Here is a 13,892-nt window from a genome sequence, read left to right on the forward strand (position 1 = left end):
TAAACATGTTTGAAGTGAGATAGAAATAACATTGGAAACCTGTGTGGTCTGTGTGCTCTTGACCGTGACATCTCTAGCAGAATCTTATAAATTGCATGGTTCTTTAAAGGTCTCAGCCTTCCATGCATGGAATAGAAAGAGGTGATCAGTAATAGAAATAGACTCTGTATGACAATGAATCTGCAGTGGCTCAGAACAAACTATACAGTACTACCTTCCATTCTCTGTCCATTGTTATGTAATCTGAGAGCAGCATAATGTAGAGACAAATATCCCTGATTCCAGCGATGTATTACTTACTGGGCTGCTTGGTGTAGTTTTAATAAAATCACTGTTTAATCTGCTGCAGTTCTAGCGGTTCTCTGAATGCTGAACTCTGTATGACCCCGCCCACACCACTGATTGGCAGATTTCTGTGCATAGAAAGAGGACGGGGTTACGCAGAGCTGGAAGACTATATGGTACAAGACAGATAATCCTCTAATAATCTCCTGCTTATAAAAACAGATTTTATTGAAACTACAACAAGCAGGCTAGTAAATGACACATCACTGGAATCAGGGTCTCTGCCCCCAAATCATGCTGCGCTCAGATTAAATAGCAAAAACCTGCTCACAGATTCTCCTTACCTCTTGTCCTTATACCGTATATTATAGAGTGATATACTTATTACAATATGTGCAGCATATCTGGGAATATAACATTTGAAGAATGGATTATGGCATCACAACATTATTATTGCTGGTGTATATGCAGAGCTGGGGTGAGAGGTAGGTGGAGCAGGAGATATCTAAGGAATTCATTGAATGATGTAAGGGCATAATACAATTTATGGCTCAAAATAAGAAATGATTTGCCTTTTAATTTCATTGCATCATTTAGAGCAGTGTCGGCGGTGCCAGTGATATTGTACATGCTGGGGTATGATTAGCACTTCCCTTTATATTAGAGAGAGGAGGGCACAAGGAATAAGAGCATGAGAATTGGCCAAAAGTGAATATATAGCATGGAAAGAAGGTGAAGGATGAAACTAGGAAAGATGCTGCAGGAGTTGGCTGACCCAATTGCAGATTTGTGGTAGGGCGGCCATTTGCACCAACAATTAGCACTACATATGTGCTGAGAAGATAGGGGTTCAGGAAATAGGAATTAGGCATAACTAACACTAGGGATTGGTGGGAAAAATGCCCTACATGGGGCAAACAAATGACATCCATTTGACAGCCATCATGCTGAACTTCAAGAGCTAGGGGACGTGCTGCAAGTTCTAAACTCCTGTTTAAGGCACAACAAGAACTTGTTGCACCACCACCACTATGGTGGACACATGAGCATCAGAATTGGACAGTGGAACAATAAAAGAAGCTATGGTCTGGTCTGGTGAATTACATTATGTTTTGCATCATACTGACAGTCAGTGTATTTGCATCACTTCCTTGTGAAAAGATGACACCATAATGTACTATAAAAGCAAGGTAAGCTTAGCAGGAACAGTATGTGCTCCTGGCAATTAACTACTGAAAAGCTTTGGGTTCTGGCATTTATGGGGGTGTTACTTTGACCCCATCATGATAAAGGTATTCCCTAATGACAGTGGACTCTAGCAGGATAATGCACCCTGACATTCAAATCTATTCAAAATAATCTGAGGGACATCACAAAGAGTTCAAGGAGTTGACATGGTCTCGAGCAAGTCAAACTGGGAGGTGAGAAACTAGAGGGAGTCACCAAGAGGATATTTCCCCTGCCTAGACTTTTCTCTCCATACTAAATTCATTCTCATTCTACTATATGTCTTCTCTGAAAAATGCCAGAGCAATTCAGAATAAGGCCACGGCCTCGCTATCAGTATTTGTTCAGTATTCGGTCAGTATTTTTTCTCAGGAGTGGGTGATAAATGCAGAATTAGTGCATTTGTTTCTACCTTTTCTCTGATTGTTCCTCACCTGGTTTTGGCTCCCACTCCTGAGAAATAATACTGACCAAATACTGACCAAATACTAATAGTGGGGCCATGGCCTAAGGCATATATCAGTTGTCAGGTTCCTTTTAAGGCCATGGCCCCACTATCAGTATTTGTTCAGTATTCGGTCAGTATTTTTTCTCAGGAGTGGGTGATAAATGCAGAATTGGTGACTTGTCTCTATTATACCTTTTCTCTGATTGTTCCTCACCTGGTTTTGGCTCCCACTCCTGAGAAAAAATACTTACCGAATATCGACCGAATACTTATATTGGGGCCGTGGCCTAAGTCATTTTATCACTGAAAGCAGTTGATTCTAAAGTATTATACCATTCATATAGACAGTCTGCACACTCGGCAAAGAGACCTAAACACATTCACAGTTTCAAGCATCACTTTTAGTGATGAGCGAGCATGCTCGCCACTATTCGGTACTCGCCCGAGCATCTCAGTGCTTGAGATGCTCTGTGTTGGCGAGTTTATTTTGAATGCTCGGGCAGGATCTCGAGTCCCCGCCCCACATGGTTGGCGCTGTTTAGACAGCCAATTAACATGCAGGGATTGCCTGCCAGTCACTGTAATGCCGTAGCCATGTTGGTTGTGGCATTACAGTGATTGGCTGGCCGCATAGCGTCATTGGGTCTATATAAGACCCCAGACCCTATGCTCGTCACAGTCTACCCGTCAGACAGGCGGAGTAGGGAGAGGTGTGTAACATACCTGGCGGCGTCCTTGCATGGTGGTCCATCTCCCACTGTGCAAGAGGGCGCACTTGATCTCCTGTCCAGAATGTCTCTCTGGCTTCCCTCCATGCTGTCTGTTTGTGTCTGTTTCTGCTGCTTAAGGGCGGCGCCCGATCACTTCCTGCCTTTTGTACCTGCTGTGGGTCACACCCCTTGTGCGTCCTCAGCCTATTGCTGTCTGTCACTTGGTATATAGCTCAGCAGCTCCCTTCTATCCCGGCCTGAGCATAGTGTTTCCTTCAGTGTGTGCTTGCACTCTGAAGGTGCCAGGTCCCGTCTCTTGTCTCCTGCTTTTTGTATCAGTTCCCGTGTCTGAACTGAGTCCTGTATGTCTCCTGCCTTGCGGTATCAGCTCCCGTGTCTGAACTGAGTCCTTTCTGTGTTCTCTTGTCTGTCCTGTCTGAACACGCTCCTAGCCTGTTCCTCCTGCCTTCTAGGGGCCGATTACCTAGACCCGTTCCTGTATCTTGTCTGACCTGTCTGAACTCGCTCCTAGCCTGTTCCTCTCGCCTTCTAGTGGCCGATTTCCTAGACCCGCTCCTGTGTCTGGTCTGTCCTGTCTGAACACGCTCCTTGCCTGTTCGTTCCGCCTCTCTGGGGGCCGTATTCCCAGACCCGCTCCTGTATCCCTCTGCAGTGTCGGTCTCCTCCGTACACTCAGTTCCAGTCTGAACTCTCTCCTGTCCTTTACCTGTTTTGCCTCTATGTCCGTTCCCTTCCTTTTTCTGCAGAGTCTGAACTCGTACCTAACTCCTGCTTGTTGTCTCTGCAAGTACTGTGTGAGTATCTGGCTCTGTCTTTCCCTTCCTGTCTGTTCCGTGTGAACAGAGCCCTGTCCTCCCTGCTCAGCCTTGTCTGCACTCTAGCTGTGCTTGCCTGTAACCCTCTGCCTGTATTGTTCCTGAGTCCCGGTGTGTACTGGGTCCTATCCCGCCTGTGTTCCTACCTGCTAGTGCCTCCCTGTCTGCACTCTAGCTGTGCTTGCCTTTACCCCCCTGCCTGCATACCCGCCTGCCTGCATACCAGTCGTGCCTGCCTATACCCACCAGTCTGTGTGCCAGCCTACCAGCCTGTTCCTGTATTCCCCTGTGTGGGTCAACAGCCGTGTCCGGGGTCTGTCCTGGAGTAGCACCTGGTCCCTCTGCTCGGTTCCTCCTTGGTGCACTGGCGTCGTATGCCATCGTGCGACCCTGGTCGGATCGGGTGAATACTTAGTCACGCCCCTCCAGGCATTCACTCTCCGGCACGGTCCAGTGGAATCACTACCAATCACACGCACACGCCGCTTAGCCCGGGCGTGTGCATAACGAGGTGCTGTTGAGTGATGGAGAGAATTGACAATTGTTTTAGTCAGGTATTCCACAGCATTAGAAATCTACACTAACAGTCCTTCTAAGGACTAATTCTTATGAATATTAATCCTGGTGATAGCAATAGTAAGGCAGGCAGAGTTTGTGGAGACCGTATACAACAGAATAGGGTCCATTGCACGTTCTTGGAACGTGACAAATATTATACTCCATTTAAAGTCTGCCAGCTGTGTGTTCAAACCTATTCACACTTGGTCGCTGACCAATAGCATCTCTATTATGCCACTGCCTAAAACCGTGGTCATCAGACATGATCCTATATTACTGCGGTAATAATACAGACAGTTTTTGGAATGTGACAGATATTAAACTCCATTTAAAGTCTGCCAGCTGCGTGTTCAAACCTATTCACACTTGGTCGCAGACCAATAGCACATCTTACGGCGGGCAACTTATATTACGGCGGGCAACTGTTCCCCAGAACACCAATACTAGGAAAGTTGCCAGTCCAATTGTTAGGTCTTCCTGAGTCTGGCTCTTTTTTAAAGACTGTCCAGTTAACTCAAAAAAGGCCATTTGCAACATTTGCCATGCCAGCATCAGCAGGGGCCGCAAAACTACCAGCCTGACCACCACCAGCATGCTTAGGCACATGACAGCAAAGCACTCGACTAGTTGGGCCGAATGCCAGGGTCCAGAAACAGGCGATGATGCCTCCCGCCCTGCACCTGTCGTTGCACACTTGCAACCTCCACCATCAGCAACTACGTCACAACGCACCATTCAATTGTCTCTACCTCAGTCCTTGAAACACAAGCACAAATACGCAGCCAACTACCCACAGTCCACAATACTAAACTGCCACATTTCTCGACTGCTTGCATTGGAAATGTTGCCTTTTAGGCTTGTGGAGACGGTGTTATGATCTGCAACATGTACTAAGGAAAGATAGGGGAAAGCTGTCCCTATAGTAAGACTAAGCTGAATCCCTACGATGTAGCGGGCTGCCTGTTCCTAGCGAACAGACCCGCCTTAGTCCTCGGCTAGTCTGGACGAAGACCTATAGCATTAAGGGAGGGGTCCCTAAAAGAACTAAGGACTGGGACAAAAATGGGACACCTCCTAAACAGAGAAGTTGTTGCAGAACACAAAAAGACAAACTGACAAAAGGTACTAGAGGTCCCAGAAGGACCAAGCGAACTGACAGAGAAAGGCACTGAAGCTCCTGGCTAGAGAGACAGTCAAACACTGAAGTCCAGCACAGCCAGAAGGGCGGAGCTGGAATATAAAGGCAGATGGTCACGTGACCGCAAAACACAAGATGGAAAAAACAAACAGGAGGGTTCTAACAGACGGAAGATTAAGCAACCTCATAGCGGCGGCTGTCCCTCGGTACTCGGTCCCCAGCCACCACTATTTCTCCTGGTGTGCCGTCCCCGCCTTACACAAGCAAGTGTCCCAGAACATTACCTGTGCCCTCACTAACGCAGTTACTGGGAAGGTCCACCTAACCACGGACACGTAGACAAGTGCTTGTGGCCAGGGACGGTACATCTCACTGACGGCACACTGGGTTAATATTGTGGAAGCCGCGACCCAGTCAGACCCTGAGACGGAAGACGTCCTCCCGACGTGCCCCCACATTTTACAGCTCCTGCACCTCCTCCTTTTCAGCCTGCATCTCTGAAATAACCACATCAGTCGCAAGCTGGAAGCACTGCTGCACCGCCGCGGCCAAGCGGCAACAGGCTTTGCTGAAGCTAATCTGCTTACATGACAAACCACTGCAGAGTTGTTAAAAACTGTAACAGAGCAGGCAGATCTGTGGCTCTCACCGCTGAACCTACAGCCAGGCATGGTCGTGTTTGATAATGACCGGAACCTGGTGGCGGCTCTGAAGCTTGGCAACCTTGCAAGCATACCATACCTGGTCCATGTGCTCAACTTGATGGTTCAGCGGTTTCTCAAAACCTACTCAGATCTGCCTGAGCTGCTTGTGAAAGTACGCTGCGTGTGTGCCCATTTCAGAAAGTCAGCTACAGCTTCTGCCACCCTGGCAGTTCTTCAGCAGCATTTGTGGCTTCCAGCTCACCGACTGGTGTGCGATGTCACCACGCGTTGGAACTCAACGTTGCATTTGTTGGGAAGGACTTGTGAGCAGCAGATGGCAGTTGTTGAGTACCAGCTTCAACACGCCCGTCCGTATTCAGGTCATCCTCCGCACATAAGAGGTGATGAGTGGGCATAGATGTCTGACATCTGTGCCGTCCTCCAAAACTTTGAGGACTCCACCAAGATGGTGAGCGGGGATGACGCCATAATTAGCGTCACCATCCCTCTTTTCTGTCTACTGAAACGCTCACTGCTCACAATTAAAGAGGAGGTATTGCAGGCGGAGCACGATGAGATGGTGGAGCAAGTAATTATACAGGTGATGCTACACAGCCCAGCCTCATCTCATCTCAACACGGATTGGGTAATAATGAGGAGAAGGAAGATGAGGAGGAACAGGAGCTGGTTTCCTGCTCTACAGATTGTACTACTCACACCACATTCATACTGTCTGTTCATCATGGATGGCCTGAGGAGAGGGAGAACGAGGATGAGGAGGAGAACATGAACAGTCGTCCTCTTGGTGAGGACCAGGAAGTCTGGGTTTTTGGCAGTCTGGCACACATGGCTGACTTTATGTTTCGCTGTCTTTCCCTTTACCCTCGCATTGTACGCATTTTGGCAACAGCAATTACTGGTTAGACACATCTTCTAGACCCACACTACAAGGAGAACTTTCTTCTATCCTGTGGCGGAGAGGTCTAATAAAATGTGGCAGTACCAGAAGGCCCTTGTTGAAGAATTATTTAAAAAATTTCCCATCTGACAACGCTGGCGGCAGAGGTCACAGTTTGTTGAACAACTAAGGAGTACAGGCAAGGGAGACACAAACCAGATGCAGCAGAGGCCAGGGAAAAAGGTCTGGGACAGTTTTCTCAGAGCCTCCCAGCTCTCTGGCTCTAAGGCGCAGGGTACTCTGACAAGGAGGGAAAAGTTTTGGAAGATGCTGAAGGAGTACCTTGCCGACTGTACCAGCATCCTCCGTGATTCCTTTGTGCCTTACACCTATTGGGTATCCAAGCTGGACACGTGGCATGAACTGTGTCTCTACGCCTTGGAGGTCCTGGCCTGCCCTGCCACTAGTGTTTTGTCAGAGCAGGTTTTTAGTAGCGCCAGGGGTATTATAACTGATAGGCGCATCCGCCTGTCATCCGGACAGGCTGACTCTTATCAAAATGAACAAGAGCTGGATTGTCCCAGACTTCTCAACACCACCGGAAGATAGCAGCAGAACATAAAGTCAAATCCAGTGTTTTTTTTGAGGTGGGTCTATTCCCATGCACTCCTTCACACCTAAACATGGTCATACACTTCAGAATTTCGCCTATTTTATGTTGTTCTCCTCCTTCTCCTTCTCCTCATCCTCCACCACCATATCAACAGGGTGACCATCATGCAACACCTACATTATTTTTTTAAGGGTGTTTATGATGCCCGTAGGAACTATTTTTAGAGGCCTACCTCTAACATTTTGTATGTTATACAGTATTGTTCATGTATACCCCCCGGGGGTAAATGTTTTTTTTCCCCTGGGGGTTATACATAGGAGACACTCTCCTGAATAATACGAAAACATTTTTTTTACCGAGGCTCTCCTCTACATCTCTTCAAAGGGGTATTGGAGTGCATCATAATTTTTGGCAGTCCTTGCAGTCACTGCATGCAGCCCTTGCAGTCACTTCATACGCATTAACAGTATAGGAGACCCACTCCTTAATAATGGGAAGGCCAATTCAAATTGTATCTATATTCTACAATATTACCTCTCTTATCTGCAATTCGTGTACGGGTGAGCTATTGCACTATGGATAGCATATTACAAGCATATAGACTGGGATTATTGCCTTATACTCTATGCTGCTGCAACCAAACCAAAAATAACAAATAAAAAAATATTCTGTTCCCTATTGCTACCTCTGTTAGCTGCATTTACATTAGGGACAGGTGCCAGGTATCATCAGCTGGAAATGAGTGTTCATTCTGGACACATACATATCTTCCACAGTGCATCACTTGATTTATTTTTTCCATGCACTCATTGACCGATCCATAATTTTTAACGGTGATCGAAATTCATCAAAGCAGGCTGGGTTGCTTGCGTTCGTTTACAGTTTGGTGCTGCCACGTACCGAAAAAACCCCTTCGGGGCCGGTTAATATCTATTTTTTATTGAACAATATTGCCTCTCTTATCTGCAATTCATGTGTGGGTGACCTACAGCAGTAGAGATAGTGTCTTACAGCCATCTAGTTAGGGATTATTGTATTATACTGCAAAAAAAAAAGAATTATATTCCCTATTGATACCGCTGTTAGCTGAATTTAGAATATGGACAGGTGCTAGGTATCATCAGTTGGAAATGAGTGTTCATCCTGGTCACATACATATCTTCCACAGTGTATAACTGATGTGCGTTACCAAAAATCTCTATCTTGGTCTCATCTGTCCCCAAGACACCTGCTGGCCCTCTAAAAATAGTGGAGGCCGCCTGCTGGCCATCCATAAATTGGGAGGGCCGCCTGCTGGACATCCATAAATTGTGAGGGACGCTTGCTGGACATCCATAAATTGGAAGGGTTGCTTGAAACAGGATGTGTCTGATCATGTCTCACACAACACATGGCCAGATAAAGTAGTAAAATGTTAAAATTACATTTACTGGTGAATGTATTTTTCATAGTTGAAAGCCATGCAAAAGTGCAAAAATGTGAGCACTGTTTCCGTCAATTTGACCAATTTTTAGGCCCCCTCCAGACCTCCGGGGGGTCGCCGGAAAAATGTTTGAGTTTCCCATTGACTTACATTGGGCTCGTTACTTGGGTCGAGCACCCGAGCGTTACGATTTGCTCGTCCCGAGTAACGAGCACCCGAGTATTTTACAGTAGTTCTCGCTCATCACTAATCACTTTCTCATAAATATATTGTGAGTATGATGATTTTTATACTGTATATAGATACATATTTGATAGTGTTACCACCACCCTTGAGTATATTCCTAAGTGCAGAGACAGACTACCGTATTTTTCGTGCGAGGATCACATCTTAAACCTCGTACTGGCTGTCTGCTCTCCTGTCCTGAGCTAGACAGCTGCATAGAAATCCATCATGCTGTCATGTTCAGACCAGAAGAGGTGCTGGCCAGTCCGTACAGTGCGATGCGATCCTTGCGCAAGTTATACGGCAGTGTGTCTCTGCCCTAACTATACAAATCGTATACAAGATTTGAAAGGAATGTATCATCAGGAAATGACCTATTGTTTAAATCAGGTTTTTGCATTACATGTATTTACAAGAAAATAAATGGCATTGTTTTTTTTTTTTATATCACGATCTGTATTAGGCTAAGTGCCCACGACGCAGAAATGCTTCTGATTTTTTCTGCATCTCCCTGGAAGGAAAAACGCATGCGGATTCTACATGCATTTGTCAAGCGTTTCTGCATGTATTTCTGCATGCGGGTTATCAAGTGCTTTTCAAAGCGATTTAAGCATCACTTGGAAAAGTGCTTGACAACTTGGTCACACTATATAAATCCATGCAACCAGCATGGATTTATATAGTGTGACCAAGTTAATAGTTAAAAAAAGAATAAAAATGGTAAAAAAAAACCATTATACTCAGGATATGTTCTGGACATTCATTATTGAAGAAAATACTTACGATATTTCCTGGAACCTTTTGGTGCGAGCTAATTAAAATTAATAATTTAATTACCATCTATCAGTGTACTTAATGATATGTATATGTGGGCTATGGATGTTAATGTGAAACCAATTGTGAATTTAATCTAAGTGTTACTAACCTGTTGAGGATCTTATTCCATCTACATTGTTGCACCAGTGCAATTCAACTATTTTATTTACAGCCTAGGAGGAACTAGCTGTCATATCATAAGATATTAATTATATTCATCATACATTTTATAAACTTTGATATAATATGTTCTAATGACAGCAACTATCCATACTGCCTGGTTGTTCCCCAGTTACTCTTTATTCCTAAATTTTGCAAGCCAGAGAGCCTCAGGGTTCTTTAAGTTGTGCTCTCTGGATGCTTTGGATTTACCACGCACAGTATCTACTCTTGTCCTTGAACTCTGTATGACATAGTAGTTCAGCTGTAAAAACGAATGGGGATGGATCATACCTGGCCCAGCCCATAGAAAAAAGTTCCAAATTGTTGTATTTTTTCTAACATTTTGATTGCTCGTTTAGGCTCCTCCTAAGCATTTTTACTCTATCCACCTATCTTTCTAAGTCTGTCATTAAAGGGAATTTGTTAGCAGGTTTTTGCTCTTTAATCTGAGAGCAGCATAATATAGGGCAAGAGAGCCTGATTCCAGCGATGTATCACTTACTAGGCTGTGTGTTGTAGTTTCAATACAATTAGTGTTTTATCAGCAAGATATTCTCACTGCCTGAATAAGTCTCACATGCCCGGCAATCAAGCTAAATTGTGTAACCCCGCCCCAACCACTGATTGGCAGCTTGCTGATAATATACACTGTACACAGGAATCTGCCAGTCAGGGGTGTGGGCGGGGTTATACAGAGCTCGGCATTCAGAGCACTGCTACAGCTACACCAGAGAAAGCAAAGATTGTATCAAAACTAAGTCAAGTAGTCCAGTAAGTGATACATCATTGCAATCAGGCTCTTGTGCCCTATATTATGCTGCTCTCAGATTACAAAGCAAAATCCTGCTGAAAGATGCCCTTTAATTAAAGCAAATTATAACTTGTTGCTATGTTTCCCTAGTTCATTTAAAGCCTAGTTGCAAAGAGAGGAGTTGCCTTGTAATTGGCAGATGGGTTGATTCACTTTGATCAAAATGTTTGCAAAGAACATCAAGTTTTTACATGTGTGCAAAGTGATGTTGCCTAATGCTTGAATACTGTATAATATACATGTTTGTATTACAGCCACAGAATACTTGCAACTGCATATTCATTTAATCTTATAGGTAATTCTGGCTAATTTTTTTATTTCCTGTCCTCGGATTAAAAGATAACTTTTTGTAGTTATCCGATGTGCCAGTCATGAGAAATCTAGCAATCCAAATATATGCAAATCAGGCTGGAAGTGCACTAGGGCGTGTCAATGCATTTTGAAGCAGTTTAATACACTGAGACACACCCTCAGTTCGCTTTCATACTGATTTTGCATATGGCTTTAATACTATTATTAATACTTTAATACTGTTATACCTAATATTTTCATATGATACTCATAAAGTGAAAAAAATGGAGTGCTGACTTCACCTGTATATTTAATTGAACATCATTTTATTAATTACAAAAATAGACTTACTACATGATTTTTTAGTATGATAAAAAAGAGGTTAACATAAAGAAGAAAAAGTGTCACCTTGGGAAAAGACATATGGGCAACAAATTCTCAGTTACATTGCATATCTCAACATCTATAACAAGATATGAAAGGGAAAAAATATATATAGTTTAATATATCTAGTAGCTAAAATCACTACTCATTTAAATCCCATACATATATACTGTATGTTAGCCACAAAAGAATAAGGTGCATGTGCATCTAGTACGGCTCATATCATCTAATTCTCAAGATATTACTAACTTGCCATCTGAACTATATACTAGCAAGGTGCCCGTACATATAACGATCATAGTTAATGGAACTTACCCATAATAAAGTGCTAGTGCAACCCCCCAGGGGACAAACCCGACGCACGTTTCCTGTTCGCTTTTTCACAGGGGGACTATCTTCTTGTAATGGGACAGGTGGTAGAACCACTGTGCCGCGGTGCAAGCAGAGGCCGAAAGGGCATAACTAGGTGCCTCACCAAATCCGACCTTAGATCTACGGTGGCTTAATGACTCTGTGATCCAAGGAGGGACGAGGAAGGTGAACCAGGTGCTACCCCGGTACTGACCATGGATGGTTGGCAGCTGACCACCAGAGACAGGAGGCAGGCACAGACTGACATGGCTGATAGACAGGCAGGCAGGGCCGATAGACAGGCAGTCGGTCACATGTACTGGGACCTGAAAACTAAACAGATTGTTACAAACAAACTAAGTTGCACAGGCACCTCCATATTGGAGGAGGTGCCTTAAATAGCAAATGTCCTCTGGCCATTGACCAGGGACACTTTAGGACGGTGCGCGCGTGGTCCCTTTAAGAGGAGGGGAGCGCACGCGCCCTGAGCTAAGTGCCAACGTGAAGAGAGGACACTGGAGCGGGGCCCTCTGGCTGAGGGCCGCTGCGGTAAGGGGATCAGCGTCTGTCAGGGAATGAGGGTAGGAGGCAGAAATGTCGGCGCTACACTTCTATACAGTTATACCTACTATTTTCATATGTAAAAACGTGCTGACTGTTTTGCTTAAAACAGAAAGAAATGTTATGTTTACATTTAATTTAACACACATGGTTTGAGAAATCGTATGACTAATAATCATTAATGGGGTTGTGCAAAATTAAAAATAAGGACTGTTTTATTACCGGAATAAATATCACTCTGTCCATAGGGCAGTCTCTGGGTTATTCCCATCATGGCCATGAGCTCCAATGCTAGAAATAGCCCATAGACAGTGAGGAAATGGAAATAAAACCAATTTTTTATTTTTCTAATCTCATAAACTCCTTTAAAACAACATGTAAATAAACGGGGTTGGGGTCATCTCCTGGAAACAAGCTCATGCTCACTAGTTCGTGTTAGTTCGCAGAATAGTATGATCTTACTTCTATACCTGTAATTCTGCCTTTTTATTACTAGTAAAGAGAATTGGACATTGCAAGCTCTTATAACATGGAGGGTTCAGATTATACTCCTGCCCCGCTCACCTCCCTCCATATAGCACTGTCATAGTAAATGATTGCCTTATGATTTAAGTATGGAAAATTCCAAGGAATTTTAATTCGTGACTTTAACAACTGTTGTTTTACTGCAGGTGTCTCACTATTTGCAAGACTTTGTCTTAAGACATTCTGGCAGCAGATTTCATAGAATTTTGTGGAAAACAATATTTATTTTTGGCAGCTGATTCAGATGGTGAACAGCGAGTAGGATGCATGGGCAGAAATCCTGCTTCCTTTACCAGAGGGTGCATAGTCTAATATATAGCCTTTATATTGGAATGTACTATATATGTGATATCTTGCACATTACATTTGTATTATAGTCTGTCCCCATGTTCATGTGTAATCTATGAAAGGAATGAATAGACAGCCAAATTAAAAGCCAAATAGATAAGCAACTTGTGGGTGTTGTAGGAGGTATTGATTACAGTAAATATTAAGATATATGGTTAGCTCAAGAAACCTTGTCTGAAATAGATACAAGGAGATTACATGACAGAGACTATTTTAGACAGTAAGCAGTGCAGCGTATGATTTCCTATAAAAAATGGAGGTAAATTTATAAGTCATCAATTACCAGATCGGAGAGGGGGGCACAATGGGCACTACATGGTGAACTTGTCCGTGCTGCTCAGCTCCATTGACTGTTTATAGCCGACCACCACTAGAGTGGTTAACAGCTAATCAGTAGGGGTGCTTCATTTTGGACTTGCTGATAGCCAGGAAAACCTGTTTAAGGGGAAACGGTCATCAGGTTTTTGCTATGTAATCTGAAGACAGCGTGCTGTAGGGGTTAAAACACAAATTTCAGCGATTAGTCTCTTGTCAAGCTCCAAGGTTTTGTTTTCTTACAATGATTGTTTTAGCACCAGTAGCTTATCATTGCTATGACTAGCTTGTGAGCCCTGGTCCTACACGCCCCTACTGTGATA

General features: G+C 44.1%; 1 protein-coding gene across 2 annotated transcripts in view; it reads left to right on the forward strand.

The window, feature by feature from the left end:
* Positions 1 to 13,892, forward strand: part of ANKRD34B (ankyrin repeat domain 34B) — an 85,570-nt gene that overhangs the window by 62,096 nt on the left and 9,582 nt on the right. The window lies entirely within an intron of this gene.

Source organism: Phyllobates terribilis, unplaced genomic scaffold (assembly GCF_046119375.1).
Source record: "Phyllobates terribilis strain yellow unplaced genomic scaffold, ASM4611937v1 Scaffold_1__5_contigs__length_1240528914, whole genome shotgun sequence".
Classification (NCBI taxonomy): Eukaryota; Metazoa; Chordata; class Amphibia; order Anura; family Dendrobatidae; genus Phyllobates; species Phyllobates terribilis.